We start from the raw sequence: 22271 nt of genomic DNA, 5'->3' as shown, positions 1-22271 counted from the left end.
TGTGTGTGGAGTTTGCACATTCTCCCCGTGTCTGCGTGGGTTTCCTCCGGGTGCTCCGGTTTCCTCCCACAGTCCATAAGACATGCTGGTTATGTGTGTTGGCTGTGCTAAATTCTCCGTCAGTGTACCCAAACAGGTGCCGGAGTGTGCCAGAAGGGATTTTCACCTTAACTTCATTGCAGTGGCAATGTAAGCCTACTCGTGATACTACTAAATAAACTTTAAAACTAATTAAAATAAAATTTATAATTAACTGTTTCCTACCAACTTATTGCTCTCCTTTTCTGATGTTCTCTCTGTCTCTTATTTCTATTTCTTCTTTATCAGCTTTAAGTAAACTCATAAGACTGGAGTTGAGTGCGAGGAGTAACGTCAGCGTTTTAAAGCACTTCTTATCTTCTGACTTAAACCGTATAGCTCAAGCCCTGGGATGTCTTAGGAAGCTCAGAGCGCACAGTTTAATCCCCATTATGACAAGGCTACTGTTTGAGTTTAGCAGCTGGAGCACTGTGTGCAGTCTGAGTCCTCAAATCGAAGGAAGAATGCACTTCCACTGGACACAGCACAATCACGGATCACCAGATTGGTTTTTGGGTAGTCCTACATTGAGTGTTTGAGTAAATTGGGCCTGAATGAGAGATATACGTTCAGTGAAATTGAAGAATCATAGAATTCCCGCAGTGCAGAAGGAGGTTTTTCAACTCATTGAGCCTGCAATCCCACCCAGGTCCAATCCCCACTAATACTAAGAGGCAATTTAGCATGCCCAATCAACCCAACCCGCAGATCTTTGGAGTGTGGGAGGAAACCGGAGCACCTGAAGGAAACCCACGCGCTCACAGGGAGAACATACAGACTCCGCACAGACAGTGACCCAAGGCGGGATTCGAACCTGGGTCACTGGTGCTGTGAGGCAGCAGTGCTAACCGCTATGCCACCGTGCCGCAGAGATGTATAAGATTCTGAAGGGGCGTGACGGGAGGATACTGAGAGGCATTTTCCCCTGGCTGGGGAAAGCTAGAACACAGAGGTCCAATCTCAGGATAGGGAGATCAATCTGTTTTTCTGTCCTTTACTCTGTCCTGGGATATGGGCCTCTCTGTGGCATCTAAATGGCTGTCATGCCTACTCTGGGCGCAGTCCCGATTGTGGCCATTTTCGGGCCTTGGGAATCGGTGTGGAGGCGGGTGTGAATTGTGATACTCACGCCAAACTTTATCAAGTTTTCGCACCCAAAAATGGGCACAGCATGATGGTCAAATCGGGCCCATCCTTTCAAAATCCACCCTCTCAAACAGTTCAGAATCTTAAATGTTTCAATAAGATCACCCCTCATTCTTCTGCATTCTAACGGGAGGCAGTGGTATTATTGCTGGACTAGTAATCCAGAGACCCAGGGTAATGCTCTGGGGACCCGAGTTCGAATCCCACCACGGCAGATGGTGAAATTTGAATCCAGTGTGAATCTGAAATTAAAAATCTAATGATGACCGCGAAACCATTGTTGATTGTGGTTAAAAACCCATCTGGTTCACCAATGCCCCTTTAGGGAAGGAAATCTGCCATCCTTACCCTGGCTGGGCCTACATGCGATTCCAGAGCCTCAGCAAGGTGGTTGACTCTTAATACCCCCTCATCTCCGGTATCAGCCTAATGAACCTTCTCCGCACTCCCTCCAAGGCCAATATATCCTTGCGTAAGTGCGGCGACCAAAACTGCACACAGTATCCCAGCTGCGGCCTCACCAGTGCCCCGTACAGTTGCGGCAAGAGGGCTGTTCGGGATGGGCAAAATGTCCTGGCCCATTCAGGAACGCACTTGCCCCATAAATGAACAAAATTAAAATAAAATAGGCCCATCCGTCCCAACCTTTCCTCAAGATAACCCCTTTCATCCCAGAAATCAGTTTAGTGAGTCTTCTCTGAACTACCTCGGATGCAATTATATCCTTTTCTCTCAAATACGGAGCCCAAAACTGTCTGCGGTGCTCCATGCGCTATCTTTCTCAGACCCTGCACTGCTTTAGCAAATTTTAGCTGTAGCAAGTATTCCTTAAAGAGCCTCACAATCCTGTGAAATAATGTGGCACAGCGGTTAGCACTGCTGCTTCACAGTGCCAGGGACCTGGGTTCGATTCCCAGCTCGGGTCACTGTCTGTGTGGAGTTTACATGTTCTCCCCATGTCTGCATGGGTTTCTTCCCACATTCTGAAAGAAGTGCTGGTTCGGTATATTGACCCAAACAGGTGCCGGAGTGTGGCAACTAGGGGCATTTCACAGTAACTTCATTGCAGTGTTAATGCAAGCCTTACTTGTGACTAATAAATAAACTTTTTAAAAGATAACTGAGTTAGAGACATACCACATTGCGGCATTGAATGTACTCCTCGGTGCGGCTTAGCAAGTCTGGCTAACTCAACGTTAAAATGCGTAAAGGAGTAGATGTGAATGAAGACACAGCTTCATCTGAACATTTCTTACAGCCCGGGTCTGCTCCATTACTTTAATTTAATTTTTCTTTGACATAGTTAAGCCTTAGCCAGCCATTTCAGACATATCTGGCCATTGGAATCTCGGAAAGAATTTTTAGGGTGAGGGATACAATGCTCGCATTGTGCTCCGCCAATGGTGGGCCGCTGTGGAATTTGGTCCATTCTGTGATTATTGAAAGTCCTGTGCAATCTCCCGCAGTTTGCAATTAATCTTGGAGGAGGTTGAGGATCGGACGCGGGCTGGGAGCCGAGAGGCTGGGAGGTGACTGTTCATATCTAGTAAGTGTACATTCTGTTAGACTTTGTGATAATGCACCTGTCCTTGTGGCGCTAGAGTTGTTTTATCTGCGAGATGCTTTGGGGATCTTATTCTCTCAAATCTTTCTAAGTAGTGCAGCTATAAACCGTGAAACCCTGCACTGACTGTATTTTCCCGGATGAGATCTGGAGACGGTCACCTATCCAGCAGGCAGGCACCGTACCCAAAAGGTGGCACTTTTAGCGACTGGGTACAAACTAGTTAAACTAAACCTTTAACTCTGAATGCATCCGATCTCAGAATGAAAGTGAACTTTGGTTACGAACTCACTTTGCTGAGCTGTGATAGCGTTTTCCTGGGGAAACGGAGAATCAAAAACTATGAAGGATGAAACAGGAAGAGCGCGGCTTCAGTGTGGCAGCTGGAAACAGGCTTTGCTCTGTGCTGTTCCCAATAAACAGAAGGGGAAGAGAGGCAGAATTTTGCAATGGAATTTTTCATTTTGAGTTTCTGAGTAAGCTGCTTGTTAATTTGCTGTTTCATTGGCCAGGATTTTAATTTGGTGGCTCTGTGCCAGTTTGTCTAGCTGTCTGTCCACCTGTCTGTCTGTCTATGTATCTACTTAACTGTCTAAATTTATCTGTCCATCTGCCTCTATCTGTTTCTCTGTCTGCCTGTCTGTCTATCTAGTTGTCTGTCTATCCTACTTTATCTGTCCATCTTTCTCTCTGTCCAGCCCTATCTGTCCACTTGACTGTATCTGTCTCTCTGTCTATCTGTCTCTCTCTGTCTGTGTGTCTGTCTAACTTTATCTGTCCACTTGTCTTTATCTTTCTCTCTGTCTGTCTGTCTGTCTATCTAACTCTATCTGTCCACCTGTCTTTATCTGTCTCTCTGTCTGTGTATCTACCTGTCTGTGTGTCTATTTAACTCTTTCTGTCTACCTGTCGCTATCTGTCTCTGTGCCTGTGTATCTATCTGTCTGTCAATCTAACTCTACCTGTCCACTTCTCTCTATCTGTCTCTCAGTCTATCTGTCTCTCTGTCTATTTGTGTGTCTATCTAACTCTATCTGTCCACCTGTCTCTATCTGTCTCTCTGTCTGTGTATCTATCTGTCTGTGTGTCTAACTCTCTCTGTCCACCTGTCTCTATCTGTCCTTCTGTCTGTTTGCAATAAAATCTCATTGAGTGCAATCCCAGGAGATCCGCCCGTATGTTTGTGTTGAGCGGAGCCTCGTGATAGTAAGGAGGCCCCATCCCCATATGAATGTGTCTCTATGTAACCCGATATGCCCACGAACGCGGTCCATGTCAAAAACAACAGATTCAGATGCTAAGTGAAAGCACAGTAAGGCAGTAAATGGGTGAAAAAGTCTTTGTTCAATTTGTCCGCACCTTACAATGGCCTGACCTCGTCAAAGAGTGGAGCTTAGCATTGAAAAATGCCCAGCGCCCCATGCTTTCACGCTCTTGTGTGGTCTAACGCCTCTCTGATTGCCTGACATGGTCATATGACAAGCTTAGACAAGCTTGGCTAATCTGGAGTTACCAGTGCGAAATTCCGGCTTATCACGGGCATCATTCCATCGTGGGCATCATTCTAGGGATTTACAATTCTGCTGGCGGGAATGATTAATGACCTTGACATAACCGGAATTTTGTGCTATTCGAGTTCGTCTTATTGTGATTTCACTGTTTATAACTCGAACCTGCCTGTCTCCATTTACACATTTACTTCTCTATCTGTCTGTCCATCTCACTCTATCTATCCATGTGATTGTCTATCTATCTATCTATCTACTTATCTATCTATCTGTCTATCTACCTATCTTTCTGTCTGTCTATCTATCTATCTTTCTGCTTGTCTATCTGTCTTCCCTATCTGTCTGCCCATCTCACTATATCCATGTGATTGTCTATCTATCTATCTATCTACCTACCTGTCTTCTCTATCTATCTATCCATCTCACTCTATCTATACATGTGATTGGCTGCCTGTCCGTCTGTCTGCCTATCTATCTATCTATCTATCGATCTATCTATCCGTCTGTCCATCTCACTCTACCTATCCATGTGATTATCTATCTGTCTATCTATCTATCTATGTATCTATCTATCTATCTATCTATCTGTCTATCTCTCTGTCCATCTCACATTATCTATCCATGTGATCTATCCTGTCTGTCTGCCTGTCTGTCTTTCTGTCTGTCTGTCATGTCCCAGCTATGTTAAGGGTTGTGGGTTTTAACCAAAAAGGAAAAGATGTGCTTTGCACACACAAATTCAAAATAACAGCAGTGGATGCATTGAGAGATGTTGCCTGCGCTGAATATAAATTGAAACTAAAAAGGGAACCTGTGAAACACTCCAATGACATTACCATCAAGTCATGTGGCCAGCTCTTAAAGCAATCATGCAATCACTTAAATATATAACATTACCTCATTCCTGACTGACAGTCTGATGAAGTTACTAATTGAAAGTATATTGATCTACCCATTGTATTAGGGCTAAAATATTTTGAGTGCAAAGCATCGATGGAGACCAAATAAAAAATCTGAAAACAAAAACAAGAAGTAGTGGGATGTTTTACAGGTCTAGCACCACCTGCGGAGACACAGAGGTCAGGCAGTGCTGCGCTGCCAACTTTTTTCCTTGCAGTAAATCGTGATCCTTGTTAAATCCTTAATAGGATATAAATACTTGCTCTGTAATGAATGGGTAGCTGAGCTACATGAGATGTGTCCCAGGCAGGGATTGTTGGTCAGTGCTGACTTTAACAGTATGTCAGTGCTGCCATTAACCTGGACATTCCTGAATTAGAGAAGTCAATAGCTGTGCAGTCTTCCCCATTCCCAATCACTTGCTGGGACATGAAATGAGGATGGAACCAGACTCCACTGTAATCTCCGCCATGATCACATGTCCAGCTGATACTGTCTAACCCACACATGATAAACACAAGAGGGAGGCAGAAATAGGGGAGACACTGATCGACAAAGAGAGATGGGGGAGACGTGTGTGGAACATAAACACCGGCATAGGCCAGATGGGCCAAATGGCCTGTTTCTGTGCTGTCAATTCTACACAAAAGGGGAATGAGATGCATGCTTTATAACATGAATGAAACGGTGTGTGTATTTTAGAATGCATGAACTGCATTGGGATGTGGGGGAGCTGGGCGGGATAGCCCCTGTAACAGAAATGGAATACCGTCCTTTATAAAAGGTTTATAATAGTACCTGGGGAAATCAACTCCTTCTGTTAAGTGTTATGCTTCTAGATCTAATCTATACCTTTACTGTTGTCAATAATTGTTGACTGATCCTTTGATGATAAGGCACAAGAAGAGGGCAACCACAAATTGAAAGGTTTCTGAGATTGCACTGTTATCAGCATGCAAAGTAAGTTACTTTTATTTAGGAGTTACGGCAACCTAAGAGCCTATGAATATTACAATGGAGATTGTCATCTTAAAAGTACCATTAGAATGTTCTGCGTGGCTAATCTTGGCGAGATGTAAACAAAATCTTTTATCGTGGAAGTTGAGACAAAGTGAAAATATATTTTGCTTGTAATGGGCAAATGGGCAGCACGACAGCTCAGTGACTATCACTGTTTGCTGTGCAGATACATGGATTTGGGCCAGTGTCTGTGGGAGTTTGCGCATTCTCCCTGTGCTTGCGTGGGTTTTCTCCGGGTGCTCCGGTTTCCTCCCACACCCCGAAGATGTGCTCTTAGGCTGATTGGTGTAACAAATTGTCCCTAAATTAGTCTCCCCTCAATCTGGTTTCCAATGTGGAGTGCCATAAGCATAGACATGGGTCATGGGGGAAGAGGGGGCTCATCATGTTGAAACGGCAGCACGGGCTCGTTGGGCCAAAGGGCCTGTTTCCCGTGCTGTGTTGTTCTTTGTTCTTTGTAACGCTGGGACTCACAGAAATACAATGTACATCTCAGACTTTGGGCAGGATTTTCCGACCACGCTCGCCCCGAAACCTGGAAAATCCCACCCGAGGTCAACGGACTTTTCCATGGTCCGTTCCTCGCCTGGTACAATTCCCACGGCGAGCAGAACGGGAAAATTTGCCCCTTTGTATATGGTTGAGATTTACAACAACAACTTGCATGTTTGGCAGCAACTGTAAGGAGAGAAAAGAGCTGATGTTTCGAGTCCAGATGACCCTTTGTCAAAGCTAAAAGGCACTGAAAGCTGGGGATATTTATCCTGTGGGGTGAGGGAATGAAAGATGAGTCATCGCCCCAGAAACCAGGGGAAAGGCTGCTAATGGCAGTCCATAGAGAGAATAGAAGGTGTGAATGGCTAAATGGCAGAGAAGTTGGATTCAGAGGGTACGCTGTGAGAGAGGAAGATGTGGGGATGAGGAGGGAGATGGGTGATAGAGAGGTAAAATTGAGAAAAAGGGGGAAAAGGGAAGCAAAGGGGGAGAAAAGGCGGGATAAAATAGGGGGAAAGAATGGGGGGGGGCGTGGGAAAGAAAAAAAAAGAAAGATAATAAAGAAATAATTACTGCCAGACCTGCTGAGATTTTCCAGCGTTTTCTCTCAGTCTGTGCACAATAATGTATAAATATCTCCCAATTTCTATGCCATTTAGCTTTGACAAAGGGTCATCTGGACTCGAAATGTCAGCTCTTTTCTCTCCCTACAGATGCTGCCAGACCTGCTGAGATTTTCCAGCACTTTCTCTTTTGGTTTCAGATTCCAGCATCCGCAGTAATTTGCTTTTATAACTTACATTGTATAACACCTGTAATTTAGTCAGCTCCCCCTCCCCTCTGCCCAACTGGGGGCTTCACAGGCACAGCATCCAGCAAAATTCGACACTGAACCACACAGAAAGATATGGGTCAGGTAACGAGGTAGATTTTGAAGAGAGGGAAGCAGAGATAATTAGACCATAAAATCATACGACAGCGATGGGCAATCTAGACTAGTGACTGGGGACATGAGTGGCCCTGCTTCATCTCAGTGGACCACAAGATTGAAATTGGGCTTATTCATTAATCAGAACCCCATGAATAAGATTGAATACATTCATTGCACGCTGAATATTTCAAAACAAGTTATAGAAAATGCTTAATTGTTTATCTATTAACGGAACTGTCATCAAGTGGTAAAAACAGAGGAAATATTTATGCTTTGGAAGCAGAGGGAGCGCACGCCTCTCACACTCAACATTGTGTATAATTAGTACACACACTTGACTTGTCCTCGCTTTACGTATGAAAAAAAGCTACTGATGGAAAGTAGGGAACGTGGCATGGGGTGGCACAGTGGTTAGCACTGCTGCCTCACAGCGCCAGAGACCAGGGTTCGATTCCTGGCTTGGGTCACTGTCTGTGTGGAGTTTGCACATTCTCCCCATGTCTGTGTGGGTTTCCTCTGGGTGCTCCAGTTTCTTCTCACAGTGCTGGTTATGTGCATTGACCTGAACAGATGCTGGATTGTTTTGACAAGGAGAATCTCATAATAACTTACTTGCAAGTGTTAATATAAGCCTTACTTCTAACTAATAAATACACTTTATATTATATTTCACTTTATATAACCTTGTGCCTGGTGGGGCTGCACTCAGAACCCAGATGGGCCGCGTGTGGTCCCCAGGCCACAGATTGCCCACCACTGCCATAAGATTATAAGAAGTAAGAACAGAAGTAGGCCATTCAGCCCATTTAGGGCAAGGAAATGGAGAACTGAGGGCCTGGGTAACTGAAGGCTAGGATGGTCACCATTGGTGGTGTGATGGAGCTTGGGGCATGTGGTAGAGGAAAAAATTGGAGATTAGAGTTAGAAAGAGTGTTTGAAGTAATTTTCACATATCCAGTTTGTCATCTTGTTCAGGGTCAACCAGAAAATCTGTCAGGGGTTAGAAATGGGGAAAATCCCTTTTTTTTTAAAGAGATCCCTTCTCATGTTATCCAATGAATCATAGAATCCCTACGGTACAGAAAGAGGCCATTCAGCCCATTGAGCCTGCACTGACAAAAATCCCAGCCAGGTTGTAACCTCACATATTTCTTCTGCTAGTCTCCTTGACACTAAGGGACAATTTTGCACAGCTAATCCACTCACAGTTGAGATAGAATAGAAATCAGAGATATTTGTCTTGTTATATTCATGTTGATCATCATAGAATAGAATCATAGAATAGAATGGGGGGCATGGTGGCACAGTGGTTAGCATTGCTGCCTCACAGCGCCAGGGACCTGGGCTCAATCCTGGCCTTGGGTCATGGTCTGTGTGGAGTTTGCACATTCTCTCTCTGTGACTGTGTGGGTTTCCTCCTGATGCTCCCACAGTCCAAAGATGTGCAGATTAGGTGATTGGCCATGGTAAATTGCTCCATAGTGTCAGGGGGATTAGCAAAGTAAATACGTGGAGTAAAGGAGGTAGAGCCCAGGTGGGATTGTGGTTGGTGCAGACTCGACGGGCCGAATGGCCTCCATCTGCACTGGAGGCTCTCTATGATCACTCTATGATTGGGTGGCAGAAGGAGGAAAATGTTGGGGCCTTTCAGTCAAAGTGTCATCATTAGTGGGTCAAATGTTAGGTACAAAAATAGGAGGTCTTTTCTTTTTCATTTTCTAACCAATGTTTCATTGCTTCTTGTTGGAATCACGATGTGAATGGTATTTATGGATTACCATTCCCAAGATTTTGATTCATTGTAAGTTCTTCATGAGAAGGTTGCCTGTTTTGCTGGTGAGGCGTTACACAGGAACTGGGGTTCTTCCCTTGGCTTGAGTTATCAGACTACTTATGAACTGAAACATTGAAGATTCAATCGCACTGGTCAGTTAAGTGCCTTTGCGTTGTGAATGAATCTTTTGCTGGATTATCAATGCAACTGGATGGAAACAAATGACAAATCAACGAAAGAATTGTGGTCAGTTTGGGCTATTGCTTGTACGTGAAGGGAGATTGTTTCCCTTCAGGAGAGAGTACAGTGTTATCTAGGTGGCGTAGTAGGTAGTATCCCTGCCTCTGAGCTGGATGCTCTGGATTCGAATCCCACTTGAGGGCTTACTGTGTGTTCATAACCTCCAGTATTGCGTGCAGTTTTGGTGTCCTTATCTGAGGAAGGATACCCTTGCTATAGGGAAGTGCAGCGAAGGTTTACCGGGCTGATTCCTTGATTTATTGTCCCATGTATTAGTATACAGAGGAAGGTATTGTTTCTTGCGTGCTATACAGACAAAACATACTGTTCATAGAGAGGGAAAGGAGCGGGTTCAGAATGTAGTGTTCCAGTCATAGCTAGGGTGCAGAGAATAATCAACTTAGTGCAAGGTAGGTCCATTCAAAAGTCTGACAGCAGCAGGGAAGAAGCTGTTCTTGAGTCGGTTGGTACGTGACCTCAGACTTTTTCCAGATGGAAGAAGGTGGAAGAGAGAATGTCTGTGGGGTCCTTAATTATGCTGGCTGCTTTGCCAAGGCAGTGGGAAGTGCAGACAGAGTTAATGGATGGGAGGCTGGTTTGCGTGATAGATTGGACTACATTCACGACCTTTTGGAGTTCCTTATGGTCCTTTGCTTGTGAATGAATCTTTTGCTGGATTTTCAATGCAACTCGATGGAAACAAATGACAAATAAATGACAGAATTGTGGTCAGTTTGGGCTATTGCCTGAATCCAAAAGGAGATTGTTTCTTTTCAGGAGTGAGTACAGTGCCATCTAGGTGGCGCTGTGTGTAGCATCCCTGCCTCTGAGCTGGACACTCCAGATTCGAATCCCACCTCAGGATTTGTTGACTCAGGGCGGTGTGTTCATAGCCTCCAGTATTGTGTGCAGTTTTGGTATCCTTATCTGATGAAGAATGCCCTTTACATAGATGGGAATGTAGTGAAGCTTTACCAGGCTGATTCTTGGGATGGCAGGTCTGTCATACAAGCAGACACTAAATTGGTTAGGATTATATCCACTGGAATTGAGAAGATTGAGGGGGATCTTATAGAAACTTATCAAATTCTGACAGGGTTAGATCGGGTAGATTCAGAAAGAACGTTCCTGATGGTTTGGGAGTTAAGAACTAAGGATCATAGAGTGAGGATATGGGGTAATCCTTTTAGAACTGAGGTGAGGAGAAATTTCTTCACCCAGAGCGGGGGTGAATGTGTGGAACTCACTACCACAGAACGTAGCTGAGGCCAAAACGTTGCGTGATTTCAAGAAGAATTTAGAAATAGCTCTTGCGGGCTGAAGGGATCAAGGAGTATGGGAGGAACGGTGTATTGAGTTGCTGCAGTTCCCGGGGCCTCACTGATTCCGATATGTTGGCACCTTCTCCAGCTCTGGTTGAGATGACTGGCCTCGAACTCACGATCATTTCTGTAATGCGTTTCTCTTTTCCCAACAGCCGCATGATACTTGGCATGAAGTCATTCCCCTCGGTGGTCAACGGCCTCTCGGCCAAGCTTACTGTTGCTAATCCGGCCCAGCAGATTGCTTAGCCTGCCCATGGTGCCAAATTCTTGCCAAATGGCATTGATTTAATTTGTATATATAAATCATCGAGATTAAATTCCAACGTGTGTGAACAGTGCCTGCAGTCATTATTTACTGCATTTCATTTGGAGTTAATATAATCAGACAGCTGACTCCTTTCTTTTAAGGTAATTTATTATTTCCTCTGCTTCTCTGTCTGATCTTTGTACATCAAGAGCCAATTAAAGCCAAGATCTACGCCACATGCATCCATTCCTTGGCTGCCCTACCCTCCAACAAGGGGAAATCGCACAGGAAGGGAGCATGGTAGAGTTGCCAAATTGGGTTGAATCTATCAAAAAGCATGTAGATGTGCTGGGTTCCAATGACTGGCACCCCCCAAGGACTGATAGCAACAATTGTTGTCAGTGTACACTTGGAAAACTAACACTGTGCCTTTGGATGAAGTTGCCATGGTTTTGTACTCAATGAGGTGAGAGATTTCTGCCGGAGATTGAGACTACTTGGTTCTGTTCTTTTGCTTCTTGTGTCTGTACTCCTGGATGTTCCCCTCCAAACCACTCACTAGAATTACAGCAGAGGCCCTTCGGCCCGTCGAGTCTGCACTGATGCATGACCTGCCCACATAATCCCACTTGCCAGCACATTGGACCAAGCCCTGATTTGAAAATATATTGCTGTTCCTTCACTGTCGCTGGGTCAAAATCCTGGAACTCTCCCCACTAACAGCACTGTGGGTGTACCTACAGCACAGGGACTGCAGCAGCTTAAGAAGGCAGCACACCACTGCCTTCTCAAGAGCAACTAGAGATGGTCAGTGAATGTTTCCCTTGCCAACAATGCCCACATCCCATGAATTAACGGTAAAAAAGTTGAAATTCCAGCTACCGGAACCTGTGCCACATGACAGCCTCTGCCTATCCCTCCCTTCACCTCCCTGACCTCTTAATCCCCCTATCGCTTGAGATGGTTTGTGAACATTGCACACTCATTTCTGATCTGGCGATGTCTCAATTTGAAACCTCTCACTTTCGTTTTTAATCATTCCATAGCCTCACCCCGCCTTATCATCTCCTTCAACTCCACGGGCCCTCTGAGATCTGTGATTCCTCCATTTTAATCTCTCGCCCAGTGACGGTTCTGCTTGTTGTTGTTGTTGCCCATACACTAGCTCGTGCCTCACATCCAGGGTCTCCAGCTGATGGGTTGATATTCTATAGCTTTTCAAAGAATGAGAAGCTGATCTCATTGAAACTTAAAAAGTTTCTTACAGAGTGCAAAAGGGTAGATGCAGATAGGTGGTTTCTCCTGAGTGGTGAGTCTGGAATCAGGGGACTCAGTCTCAGAATAAGGGGCAGTCCATTTAGGACACAGATGAAGAGAAATTTCTTCACTCAAGAGGGTAGAGAAGCTTTGGAATTATTGGCATCCGATATTAGGCTATCCAAAGGGTGAAATAATCATCCACCGTACCTCATCGAACATCTCATAGAAATGTAGGAGATAGCAGCAGGACGAGGCCATTTGGCCCTTCGAGCCTGCTCTGCCATTCACCACAATCACGACTGATCTCCAACTCAATAGTCTAATCTTTACTCAGAGGGTAGTAAGGGCGTGGAATGCCCTGCCTGCAACAGTTGTGGACTCGCCAACTTTAAGGGCGTTCAAATGGTCAGTGGATAAACACATGGATAACATTGGAATAGTTTAGGTTAGAGGGTCATTAGATTGGTTCCACTGGTCGGCGCAACATCGAGGGCCGAAGGGCCTGTACTACGCTGTAATGTTCTATGTTCTAATCCTGCTTTCTCCCCATAACCTTCGATCCCATTCGCCCCCAAGTGCTATATCCAGCTGCCTCTTGAACACATTCAATGTTTTGGCATCAACTACTTCCTGTGGTAATGAATTCCACAGGCTCACCACTCTCTGGGTGAAGAAATGTCTCCTCACCTCCGTCCTAAATACCTCTGAATTCTCAGACTGTGACCCCCTGGTTCTGGAGTCCCCCACCATCAGGAACATCCTCCCTGCATCTACCCTGTCTAGTCCTGTTAGGATTTTGTAAGTCTCTATGAGAATCCGCCCCCCCCCTCTAATTTTTTTGAACTCCAGGGCACATCCCGGGGCCCTACAGTGGATTACCTTGAAGCAAAGCATTGCGGATATCCATTTGCATAAGATTAGATGCCACAAGCAGCAATAAGACAACTGGCCAGTTCATCGGGTAGTCGCGTGTCGAGTGAGTGGCGATGATAGGGCCCTGGGGGAAGGAAGAAAGGCAAATTAGAGTGAAACACCCCCATAAATATGGAGAGGGGGAGTAGGGGGGAGAGAGTGTTGTTGGGGCAGTGACAGAAATGTGAATATGTGTAGCCTCATGGTAGGACTGGCTGTTTTGTTTTTATTACAAATAATCTTGTCACCAATGGTGAGATGATGTCAATGCGCCATTTGCCTGTCAAGCGTCCAATGCTTTCAAGAGGTGGCTGGCTCTTTGTTAAGTATTTTGGCACGAACGGTACGAAAACTAGACTTCTAAAAAAAAACAGACCCCAGCCAAGCTGAGACACTGGTAAACACATTGTGCGCTGAAGGGGTTAATTGGCCCTGGGTTTCTTCAGTGTTGCAACGTTTTGCCGGTTGTGAGTGTGTTAATGAAAAGCGTCGAGTGCAGCCTGGGCCCACTTGTCCTGGGCTTTTGTTCCTCTGGGCCCTGTTTGTAAAGCAAAGTTCTCTCGGACCCCCTAAGGTGAAGTTTGCTGTTCCAAATCGTACAGACTCCAGGCACCCAAAGCCTTGGCAACGACAGATGTAATTAATCTGTTGATCCTTGCTACAAGGATAAAGACGTTATTTGCATCAAGACTAAAGCAGGTTTGCTCGGCATGTAGAAAGAGAGAATGTGAGAGAGAGAGAGACAGAGAACGTTGCCTGCCTTACCCATACAGAGCTGTAGTTGGCGCTCTTGACCTGTACTAAATCTCAAATAGAATCCAATATATAACCATTGGTCATGTGGCACTGTGCCACTTAAAAGTGATGGTAGAATACTTCATGAAGTGATCCGCATTTCTGTTTTACAGAGGGGTGTCTGGGGATGGGGTAGTTCCCCACCTCACTGATATGAGATAGTCACTGATAAATATTAGAGCATAAGAAATAGCGACAGGCAGACGTCATGACTTCTTAGGGTTGTTCCACCATTCATTAAGATGAGGGCTAACCTTTGACCTCCAATTCACTTTCCTATCCCACTCAAGACATGGTAGGACTGGCTGTCCAAGGACCTAAAAGTTCCTTGTTTCCTTTAGCGTCTCTTACTTTGCTACTGAGGGACTATCCTCAAGAACTTACTCCACAGACAGCTTCGTGGAACACAGATACTTATCACAGTCTTCCTCGCACTCCAAATGACAACTGCCCTCCCAGGGCAGTCCCCGGGCAAGTCAGCTCACACCCAGGGTCACCTGACCCATTCCCTTAAAGGGGCTACGCCCCAACATATATAATGTTGTCCAAAAATCTATCGATGCAAGTCTTGAATATTTTCAGCTCTGGAATTCCAGAGCTTCCTCTCAAGTCAGTCCGAAGTGAGCAACGTCTTACTCTGAATCTCTGCCCTATTTGTATGAAGGGAGCCCTCTGCGTATTTTATAAGCTTCAGTAAGTTCACCTCTCATTCTTTCACACTCCAGCAAACACAGGCTGATTCTACACCTTCTCTCCTCATAGGATACTCCTGTCATCCTAGGAATCGAAAGTAGTCTCACAAAAAAACCTTAAAGTCCAACAGGTTTACTTGTAGCAAACACCACAAGCTTTCGAAGGGACAGCCTGTTTTGAAAGCTTGTGGCGTTTGCTACAAATAAACCTGTTGGACTTTAAGCTGGTGTCGTGAGACTTCTTTCTGTTTTTACCCCAGTCCAACGCCGGCATCTCCACATTCCAGGAATTGTATCCTTCCTTAGGTAAGGAAACCAAAACTGCACACAAAACTCCAGGCGAGATCCCATCAAAGCCCCAACTAATTCCAGCAAGACTTCTGCACTTTTACATTCCAACTTTAATGCAAGGAAGACTAAGGTAGCCTTTCTTTGTGAATTACTCCCTATACCGATATTGCTAACCTTCTGTGCTTTGTGTATCCAAATCCGTCTATACACCAACATTTGCTAATCTCTCACCTTTTAAAAAATATTTAGTTTTTCCATTGTTCTTTTCAAAGTGGCTAATTTTACACTTCCACACATTAGAATCACAAAATGGTTGCAACAGAGAAGGAGGCCATTCAGCCCATTGTGTCTATACTGGCTGACTGAAGGAGCAAACACCTTGTGCCACCGCCCCACCTTTTCTCTGTAACCCTGTTTCCTTTTACTTTCAGATAATGATCCAGTTCTAGCTTCTGAAAGTCCATGTACGCCACATCAACAGCACTGCCCTCATCAACCCTCCCTTAAACCTCTTCAAACAGCTCAAGCGAGTTGGTTAAACACAGTCTGCCCTTCATAACGTCATGCTACTTTTTCTTATTTAAAGTTTTAAAGCTTATTTATTATAGTCACAAGTAGGCTTACAGAAACACTGCAACAAAGTTACTGTGAAAATCCCCTAGTAGCCACACTCCCGCGCCTGTGCGGGTACACTGAGGGAAAATTTAACATGGCCAAGATACCTAACCAGCACGTCTTTCAGACTGTGGGAGGAAACCGGAGCATCCGGAAGAAACCGTTGCAGATACGGGGAGAATGTGTACTCTCCACATAGACCCAAGCTGGGAATCGAACCTGGGTCACTGGTGTTGGCAGCAGTGCCAACCACTGTGTCACGTGTAACAATAATTGCAAAGTATTCACTTGATACCTGAACCATGCCTGCTGCCTTTATGTGTAAATCCCCTTCTTGCCACTCCATTACCCCCTGATCCTATAAGCCCTACACCATTTGTACACCTGTTATATATGTTAGTTGGGTGCATTGGCCATGCTAAATTCTCCCTCAGTGTACCCGAACAGGTGCCGGAGTCTGGCGACGAGGGGATTTTTACAGTAACTTCATTGCAGTGTTAATGTAAGCCTACTTGTGACACTAATAAGTAAACTTTAAACTTTACTCATGAAGTTAATAAGAGATATCGGAGGAACTTCCTTATTCAGATAAGGTAGACCTTGCTATCAGATGAATCAGTCAATAGTATATATTATAAAGTGGAAGTTAGCTTGGTACATGAACAAGGAAGGAATAGAAAATGTGCTGATGGTGTGATTGAAATAAAGTGGGAGAAGGCTAGTCTGGAACATAAATGAGATTATAAACCATGAAAAGGTTTTGATATGAGGCCATGTTGTTTGAGGTGGCACGGTGGCACAGTTAGCACTGCTGCCTCACAGGGACCTGGGTTCAATTCCAGCCTTGGGTCACTGTCTGTGTAGAGTTTGCACGTTCTCCCTGTGTCTGCGTGGGTTTCCTCTGGGTTTCCCCGGTTTCCTCACACACTCCAAAGATGTGCGGGTTTGGTGGATTGGCCGTGACGAGTTACCCCTTAGTGTCCCAAGATGTCTAAGTTAGATGATTAGCCATGCGGAATGTGCGGGATTAAGCGGATAGGGTGGCGGAGTGGGCCTGAGTAAGGAGCTCTGTTGGAGAGTCGGTGCAGACTTGATGGGCTGAATGGCCTCTTTTTGCCCGGTGGGGATTCTGTGATTCTATATTTGCGCCTTGATTTGGATATAATTCCTATCAAACTTGAAGCAGTCACGATACATCTTCAGTTTCTTGGCTACGAGAGGCTATTTTCTCCTTGGCTTGTTAGTCTAGTTTGAAATAAATCATCCCAGATCACTGTATATTTGGAAATAATTTTTAAAAAAAACTTTCCATTGTTTTGAAATGTTGGGCCAGCAGGTTCTGTAATTAGTCATTGGTTCCGGTCCAACTTGTCTGCTCTGGCACCTCTCACAATGGCACTGCAAGTGGGCAGTCAGCTTTGGAGCCAAATGTTGACCAGGCTCAATTAGTGAGCTGGGTTTCCAGGGATAGGGATTTAAATCTCAGCACAGCAGCTGGGGCAATTTGAAGTCATAGCTCAGTTGGGAGAACGTTAGACTGAAGATTTAAAGGTCTCTGGTTCAATCCTGGATTTTGGCGTGAGTCTCTTTGCTATCTGCTAATTATGATGTGGATTTGCCGGCATTGGACTGGGGTGAGGACAGTAAGTAATCTCACAACACCAGGTTAAAGTCCAATAGGTTTATTTGGTAGCACGAACTTTCGGAGCGCTGCTCCTTCATCAGGTGAAACCCGAAATAAACCTGTTGTCTTTAACCTGGTGTTGTGAGACTACTTACTGTGTCTGCTAATGGGCACTGCATTTTGGGCAGCATGATGGCACAGTGGTTAGCACTGCTGCCTCACAGCTCTAGGCACCTGGGTTCGATTCCCAGCTCCGGTGGTTGTGTGGAATTTGCACGTTCTCCCTGTGTCTGCGTGGGTTTCCTCTGGGTGTTCCGGTTTCCTCCCACAGTCCAAAAATGTGCAGGTTAAATTGGTTGGCCATGTTAAATTCTCCTTCAGTATGTGTAGGTTAGAGGGATTGGCGGGGTACATATGTGGGGTTGTGGGGATAGAGCCTGGGATGGGATTGTTGTCGGTGCAGACTCGATGGGCTGAACGGCCTCACCACGGGGTATCTCTGATTTTTATAGTGAAATCCAGGATTGATTAGAGAAATCAGCGTCAGTAATAGTGACCATGGAACTAGTGGATTGTTATAAATGCCCAACTGGTTCCTTAATGCCTCAAACCTGTTGCCTTTACTTGGTCTGGGCTAGGTCTCCAGGTCCTTGGTAATATGACATAAAAACAGAAATTGCTGGAAAATCCTGAACAGGTCTGGCAGTATCCGTGGAGAGGGAAACAGAGTTCACATTCCAGGTCTGTATGACCCTCCTTCTTGGCAATGTGGTTAACTCTTAACTTCTCTCTGAAATTATATGGATGGGGACTAAACACCAGCCTTGCTGATAATACCTACATTAATTTAAAAGATCTTTACTTCTATAACTTCTGATGACAAAGAGTCATCCAGACTCGAAACATTGGCTCTATTCTCTCCCCAGAGGTGCTGTCAGACCTGCTGAGATTTTCCAGCATTTTCTGTTGTTACAGATTCCAGCATCTGCACTATTTTGCTTTTACTTTCGTGTTCTGTGATGCTCAAGGATTGAGGTCCGTGCCCAGGAGGATGGCAGTAGGGTGTCAATGTGCTCATTTTAAGAATGTTTTTATTGGAAAGGACATACAATGTTTTTCTTAGAACGTTCCAATGCACTTTACACCCAATGAAATGCTTTTGAAGTGTAATCACTGTTGGAATGAAAGGACCATGATGTGGAGATGTTGGCATTGGACTGGGGTGGGCTCAGTAAGAAGTCTCACAACACCAGGTTAAAGCCCAACAGATTTATTTGGTAGCACGAGCTTTTGGAGTGTTGCCCCTTCATCAGGTGAGTCAGGGAATGCAAGGAAAAATCAATGCCCAGTCTGGTGCAACAAGATCTCATAAACAGCAATGAAGTACACGCGATTGTGTTCTATTATTTCATGGGGTCACTGGCAAGACCAGCATTTATTGACCATCCCTAATTGCCCTTGAACTGAGTGCCTTGCTACTTAACAGGGCAGTTAAGAATCAACCACATTGCTGTGGGTCTGGAGCCATGTGTAGGCCAGACCGGGTAAGGAAGGCAGATTTCCTTCCCTCAGGGGGCATTAGGGAACCAGATGGGCTTTTACAACAATTGGCAATGGTTCCATTGTCACCATTTCCGAGACGAACTTTCTATTCCAGGTTTATTATGTTTCAACATATAGGAGGAAGTGGGGATCAGGAAATTGAATTCGATGACCGGCCACGATCAAGATGAATGGCAGAGCAGGCTCGAAGGGCCGAATGGCCTACTCCTGCTTCTATCGTTCTATGAATTCAAAGTCCATCAGCGGCTGTGTTGGGACCTGCTCTCGGAACATTAGCCTGGGCCTCCAATGACTAGATGTGGAGATGCCGGTGTTGGACTGGGGTAAACACAGTAAGAAGTCTCACAACACGATGAGACAAAGAAACTATCCAATGACTAGCCCAGTGACATTACCATGATTCCACTAACTCCCCAGATGAGTAATTTTATTGATGTTGGGGAGGGTGATGAGGACAACAGCTCTGCTCTTTAATAGAGTGACGCTGGAACAGAATGGACTAATTAATATCTCATCTAAGCGATGGTGTCTCCCATTGTTCCTGATTAGTCCGTACTGCAACCTGTATCTTCGTATGGAAGGTTGTACAGGCTTTACAACCTCGTCAAGGTCTTCACAACAATGAAACCTACCTTCCTGGCAGCCACGTCACAGAGAAAGTCAGAGTCCGGGGGTGTGTTGCCTTGTCCCTGAGTGGGGTTTTTACCGTTGCCATGGTCCCCGCTGCTGGCCGGTGTGACCATTTACTGAAGTGTGATGTTGATAATTGCATCTATCAGTCCTGACTCACAGAGGAGGAAGATGTACCATTGCCCACCTCCCTATCCCCGTTTCCCTCTCCCGAACTGAATGGTGGCGACGACGATAACAAGCTCTTGCAATTGATAATTATTTTCTTTTAGCCCATGAGGGGGTGGGGAGGGGTGCGGGGAAGAAGCAGAAAGCCTTGCAGACAGCTCGCAGCATGAGACAAGGTCAAAACCTCAGGGCAATGCTAAGTCTGGCAAACCTCCTGGACCTCTGGGTCACGCACTTTGAGCATCACTGAGACCTGTTAACTACAGTTAGGAACTGAATCTCCTCTATTTCTGGATGTTTACAGGATGTAACTGAGAAGGGGCGATTGTTCCCGACATTTAATCCGAGCAGACAAACTTCTGCAGTGCCAGTCAGCAGTTTGTCCTCTTGTTATTCACAGTAGAAACATAGAAACTAGAAGCAGGAGTAGGCCATTTGGCCCTTCGAGCCTGCTCCACCATTCACTTTGAACAAGGCTGCATTCAATATCCTGATCCCCTCTTTCCCCATATCCTTTGACCCCTTTAGCCCCAAGAGGTATATTTCATTCCTTCTTGAAATCACACAACATTTTGGCCTCAACTACTTTCTGTGGTAGTGAATTCCACACATTCACCACCCTCTGGGTGAAGAAATTTCTCCTCACTTCAGTCTTAAGTTCCCTAGTCCTCAGTCCCAGGGGATTTTCACAGTAACTTCATTGCAGTGTTAACGTAAGCCAACTTGTGACACTAAGAAATAAAGTTTAACTTTAAAAGGTTTACCCATTATCCTCAAACTATGACCCCCAGTTCTGGACTCCCCCACCATCAGGAACATTCTTTCTGAATCTACCCTGTCTAACCCCGTTAGAATTTTATAAGTTTCTCTGAGATCCCCTCTCTTTTAAACTTGAATGAACTCTCCTCAGGTTACCAAATGTATGTAAATAACATGATAAAAGGAATCCGTCACAAAATTTGTTGTACTGAACCCTCGTGGCTAAAGGCATAGCAGATGTTTGCTTCCGGCTTCTTGCATCAGAACTGTGACATGTATTTAAATGTGGCCGAACCTTCACAATAACCTGGTGGAGGGCTACAGTTGTCTCTTATCTCTGTCAGTTCACAGTTGCTGATTGCCCTTTCTCTCCCTTGGCAGTGACTACAGGACAGATCATTCCTGGCTCTTACACCAATCTGGTTCACTTATGCCAGGGAATCATAGAATCCCCACAGTGCAGAAGGAGGCCATTTGGCCCATCGAACCTGCACCAACAACAATCCCGCCCAGCCCCTATCCCCATAACCCCACGCATTTACTTTGCTAATCCCCTTAGCCTACACATCTTGGGACACTAAGGGGCAATTCAGCATGGTCAATCAACCTAACCCGCGCATCTTTGCACTGTGGGAGGAAACCCACGCAGACACGAGGAGAACATGCAAACTCCGCACAGACAGTCACCTGAGGCCAGAATCAAACCTGGGTCCCTGGCGCTGTGAGGCAGCAATGCTAGCCACTGTGCCGCCCTTAAGGGAAGGAAATCTGCCTCTCTTACCTGGCCTGGCCTGGATGTGATTGAAGCAATTGTAACTGCCCTGTGAAATAGTCAGTCACTCAGTTCAGAGGCAATTAGAGATGGGCAATAAATGCTGGCCAATGGTACCCACTTGCCATGAATGAATTGAAACCCTCATTATCATCAACTATACTTGCTCTGCCACAATATACGTCCTACAGGACACTGTCAATTTATTTTTTACTGGGATGAGAAAGGAAAGAAGGAGAGGGTTGGCATCTTGCAGAATTTGGCTACACAAGGGCATTTGTATGTGGGCAAATGTGTGGGACATGTGGGCATGTTTAGCAAACCCATCTGCTCCAGTTTCAGCTTAGTTCAGTGTCCATGGTTCAGTTGACCTCCCTTGTGCCTCTAAGTCAGCAAGCAGCCCCACACCAGGAACCTGGGCACAGTTCTAGGTTGGCATTCCAGTGCAGCACTGAGGGAGTGCTGCGCTATCATGGGTGCCGTCTTTCAGACAAGCCATCAAATCAAAAGCCTCTCCTGCTCTTAGCTGGCTGGAAAAGATCCCATGTCGCCATTTTGGAGACAGTAGGAGAATTCTAGTTGATGTCCTGGCCAATGTTTGTCCTTCAGCCAATGTGGTAGCGTGGTCCCTTTAAGGGGAGGATCCTTGAGGGCCATGTGATTGGGCCGGACCCTATGAATTGTCAAGGCAGGAAGCTGAGCCAATTGGAAGCCAGGACACGTGTCCTAGGTCAGGGAGGACCCTCAGAAGGAGTGGGGGAGGAGAGGTGAATTGTCACATGTTTAGTTCCATCAGAACCTTGTTTGTAAATATTTATCATTGGTAATAAAACCTTTTATACTTTGACCACAAATGAGTGGCCTTCATCATTAAGAAGTAGATTATCTTGTTCTCAATCTCATTGCTGGTTGTGGGAGCTCCATATAAATTGGTTGCCATGGTTCCTACACTACAACAGTGA

General features: G+C 45.3%; 1 protein-coding gene across 2 annotated transcripts in view; it reads left to right on the top strand.

Annotated features, from left to right (window-relative positions):
- The first annotated feature begins 2709 nt into the window (after positions 1-2709).
- The window catches only part of sema3b (sema domain, immunoglobulin domain (Ig), short basic domain, secreted, (semaphorin) 3B), a 295901-nt gene continuing 276339 nt past the window's right edge, over positions 2710-22271 (top strand). The window contains exon 1 of one of the 2 annotated variants that reach the window (XM_080218758.1): positions 2710-2770. The gene's annotated coding sequence lies outside the window, so the exon portion shown is untranslated. The remainder of the gene's footprint in view (positions 2771-22271) is intronic. The other variant, XM_080218765.1, reaches the window with a different exon arrangement.

This window comes from Carcharhinus amblyrhynchos, chromosome 3, assembly GCF_965287045.1.
Source record: "Carcharhinus amblyrhynchos chromosome 3, sCarAmb.v2.hapA, whole genome shotgun sequence".
NCBI classification, from domain to species: Eukaryota; Metazoa; Chordata; class Chondrichthyes; order Carcharhiniformes; family Carcharhinidae; genus Carcharhinus; species Carcharhinus amblyrhynchos.
This window is presented reverse-complemented; position numbering and strand designations above follow the sequence as displayed.